Source organism: Tenrec ecaudatus, chromosome 13, assembly GCF_050624435.1.
Source record: "Tenrec ecaudatus isolate mTenEca1 chromosome 13, mTenEca1.hap1, whole genome shotgun sequence".
In the NCBI taxonomy this organism is placed as follows: Eukaryota; Metazoa; Chordata; class Mammalia; order Afrosoricida; family Tenrecidae; genus Tenrec; species Tenrec ecaudatus.
The window spans coordinates 26,148,771-26,153,190 of record NC_134542.1 but is presented as its reverse complement, the minus strand read 5'-3'; the positions used below and the strand labels follow the sequence as shown (position 1 = coordinate 26,153,190).

Below are 4,420 nucleotides of genomic sequence, written 5' to 3'. Positions count from 1 at the left end.
TTTCTCCGAGGGAGGCCCTGGTGGTTTCCAAATGCTGATCTTGTAGCTAGCAGCCCAGCTGGTACCCACTGCACCAAGGCCTCACTGAAATAGCAGCCATCCATAATGGACTCTATATCTTTGTGTTTTGTCTTTTTCCACAGGGTGTGTACTCATGTCATCAGTGCTTGTAAAAATGTCTAATCCTTTAATCCCAGTTAAAATATTTGTTATAATTATTTGCTACATAAGTGATTTCTGAACACTATCCAAAACTACTAAACATACATTCACTCATCATATTTTTGTAATTTTAAATTCATAGACAGATTCACAGAGCTTTACCTTGCATTTTTATTCTTCTGAGAAAAATTTTAAAATAATGCATCATAAAAGCCTTTCATTTCTTTCATTTTAATCCCTCCCTAAATGAGTTCTCAAAGTAATCATCATCTAGTACATAATACAATCATGGTTTGATGATTTACTCACTAACTATTGATACAGTCTAATCAATATTAAGAAGGGAGAGTTTTTATAACCATTGTATAGCCATTGTTATGCAGTTTATTTTAGATACTTGATGTTTTGGGGATTTTTTTTTAGATACTTGATGGTTTTAAGAGATAATCCTTCTCAATGAAATCAATACTCCAAAAGGAGCAAAAAATAATGAGGTTACTTTGTCTTGCATTTCTTCTCTTGCTTTTATCCCATATGGATCCCGTGTAATAAATTTTGGGGGGTAAGAAGAGTGTCCTAGTTGGTACTTACAATTTTTACAGGTATAAAATTGACTGAAATTGAGATATTATAAACAAAAATTATTCTAAGTGTAGCTGCAGGGAAAGGGGGTCCCCAGATGGGGTAGACCGAGAAGTGAGGGGACAAATGTGGTAGAGTGATAGGAATGACTACGTGTCATCAAAGTGCACAGAGGTTTAATAATCACTCTACTAGCTATTGGTGAGCTTTAATCTATGCTAAAGTGAATGAGGAAGCTTTGGTAGCATCGTGAGTTGCACATTAGGCTGCTAGCAAGTTAGCAGTTCAGAACCACCAGCTGCACATAGGGAGAAAGCTGAGGTTTCTCTTCTGATTAAAAGTTAGTCTCAGAAACCCACAAGGACTATTTACTCTGTCTCTTAGGGTCACTAAGAGTCTGACTCACTTTAAGACAGTGAGAGGGTTTTTTTGTTTGTTTGTTTGTGTGGGTTTCTTTGGGGGGGGCAGTTTGTTTCTTAGTAATGGCGTCATTTTGTGGAAATATAAAAGTTTGTGGGGAAACATGTATGAATGAAATCTGTTTGGGAGGGGCCTGGAGCATTCCAGAAACCCTAGTCCCTCTCCACTTTGAGCATGTGTAGGGGGAGGAGGAGTGGGGGGGGGGGGTCAGGGTTAAGAGACGGGGTGAGTGATAAAGCTAAGGAGTGGAATGAAGGCACTGGTGGGTTATATCTCAGGAGGGGCAGGCCAGGGGAAACTGGCATGCAGGCCTGGCCTCTAGTCCTTTCCCTTCCCCTTCTTGGTTTTGGCTTTGGGGGTGCAAGGCTTCATCATGAGGATAGTATCCAGGCACTGAGCAATATATCATGCCTTGGTGCCTGTGCCCCCATCACACGCCCCCCTGCCCCACCCCAACCCCAGCTGTCAAACTTGTACTTGTAGTTGGCTCCAAACTCCTTCTTTCAGTTGCAGGGTACTCTGCACCAAATGTGCTGGGTCTGGGTCCTGCAGGTGGCCTCTCAGAAACCAATGCCACAGTCCTTGTTGCTGGGGCCCACTCTGTGCATTGGCTGCCTGGGCCGTCCTTCTTCACCTTGTGTTTCTTTTAAGGCACCTGGAGGTGAGTGCCAGGAGAGAAAGGAGGGCTAGGAGGAGGAGGAAGAGGAGGAGGAGGAGGGCTCCCTGTAGCATGTGCTCCCTGTAGGAGATGCTTAGCTCCCTCCTTCTCTTACATGGATAGAGATGTGCTTATACACCTAAACTAGTTCTTTAAATTTTTTAGAATTCTTTATGATCATGAAAATCAAAGAAAAAAAAACAACAGCAGGACTGTATATCCTGAAAATTCAGTTATAGTGATTGGATATGCAAGGGCTATGTTTTAAAAGATATGCATGACCCTTGTTAAGACAATTGTAACCGAAGAAAGGAAAAGGATTCATCATGAAGTTAGTATTTTGAATTTTTTTAAATGGTACCGTTGACTTACTGATCACAAGTATACATATTTAAGGACAATGAGACAGGATATCCAAACTCAGAACTGAACAGAAACATTTTGGAACTGTGGTAGCAGTTTATGAAACATAGCATCAGATTATTCACCTCAGTCTTCAGAGAGTAAAATAGCCCTTGATGGTGTGTATAACTATACACCATATATACATATATATATACCTATATACATATTTGAAATCTGATTGTTTATTTGGTTTAGAATATTGTCTTTTTACTTATTTAATAGTTATATTTTCCTGTTGAATATAATCTGTGTTCTATGATGAAAACAAAAATTACCAATATGAAAACCTAAACCTAAACCAAATCCACTACCATCAAATCTATTCTGACTTACAGTGACCCAATAGAGCAGTGTTTCCAAAATATTGCAGTTTTTCAAAAATTGGGCAATACCACTCCCTAGAGGGCACTGAAACAAACCAAAGGATCTTCAAAAGCATGCAATTAAAAAAAAATCTCAGGGGCTGGGTGCCGAGCAATTATTTTTCTGTAAAGGGGGAAGTAGGCTTAATGAATGGAAACAGAACATTGTCAGAGATAGTGCTGGAGAAGGGCACTCAAAATGTATCTGGGGAGGAGCTGATTTCTCAGAGTAGGGTTGGCTATGTTGGCATGAGTCAGTTAAAGCCTTTGGGGTCTTCACTTACCTATAGAGCATCACTCAAGGTAAGGAGAAACAGCTGCAGGAATATGCTAATGATTGGAACTTGGAATGTGCAAAGATGGCTCTAGGAACATTGGAAGTCATCAAAAATGAAATGGAATGCATGAAGAGCAATATCCTGAACATTAGTGAGCTAAAATGGACTGGTATAGGCCATTTTGAATCATAAAATCATGATTGACTCTGCCAGAATAACACAATCAAGAGGAATGACACAGCATTCATTGTCAAAAAGGACATGGGAAATCAATCATGGAGTATAATACTGTCTGCAATAGGATTGTATTTATCCAAGTTCAATCAAATGCAATGACTATTATTCAAATTTTTGCACCAACCACAAAACCTTTTGGTGAAGAGATTGAAGAAGTGTATCAATGACTTCAGTCTGAAATTAGTTAAGCATGCTATTAAGATACACAGATAATTTCAATTATTTGGAATTAATTGGCTATAATTCCAATTATTGATGATTGGAAGGCAATAGTTGAAAACAAGGAGTAAGAAACAGTAGTTGGAAAATATGCACTTGGGGAAAGAAAAGGAAGGTGGAGAACACATGATAGAATTTTACAAAACCAATGACTTACCCATAGCAAGTACCTTGTTTTCATAATCTAAAAGATGACTACATACATGGAATATCATCAGCCTGCGTTAGGCCTCAAATTATACAAGCTGCAGTGTGTACATGCAGGGAGGCAGTGTATGTAGTAATGCAGCACATGCAGTAACACAGCGTGTAGAGTATGAGCCCTAACACAGGTTGCTCTATGCAAACATAGTCATGCCATCACATTCTGGAATATTATCACATCAAAGTCTCCAAACCCTGAATTACTCTAGCTCCCTTGGTGACCCAGCATGTTTTGGGTCCAGTGGTGTCTTTTGAGTGTCATTCTTTTGGGGGATATCAGTTTATCAGGGGAAGCCAGTCTCTAACACATCATTATGGGTCCAGTAAGTGCAATTGTACAGCGATAAGTAAAGATCATAGTAAAGTTATAGAGAGAATGAGAAATAGAAGAGAAGTATTGAAATAATGGAGTTAGGCACAATTCATGGTAGCATGCTCACCTCAACCCCACTTGGTGGCCCACATGGAGGGAGAGAGAGAGATCTTTAATGCTAACCCAGGCTTTTTATCTTCTCTAGGGACATGCAAGCCCCCTAATTACAGATGAGCACATATGTCACAGGAAGGGGTTGTGCTATCGGTAATACAGTAATGAGAGGGGGTGATCTAGGGAAATACACGCAGTAGGAAGAGGAGGGATTGAAGGTATATGTGTGACAAGATGGGTGGATCCAAGATTTAGGATGGCAGCTTAACTTTGACCTGTTCCCTGGATCTCCATAGGAACTATTATCAGTAGGGTATAAACCCCACCTATAGGAACCAAATAGATGCCTGTAGGCATCCATTGTCCTTAACAGGAGGGTGTGGGGCCCACTGCAGTCTGCAACTGATCGCCCTCAGGGAGGATGCCTGTGAGCATCTGACCTCCCCCCATATCTGTTTTCCATGGT

At 40.3% G+C, this 4,420-nt stretch overlaps 1 pseudogene; it reads right to left on the bottom strand.

The window, feature by feature from the left end:
* Nucleotides 1–1,482: 1,482 nt before the first annotated feature.
* Nucleotides 1,483–1,896, bottom strand: LOC142424872 (midkine pseudogene; annotated as a pseudogene).
* Nucleotides 1,897–4,420: the final 2,524 nt, after the last annotated feature.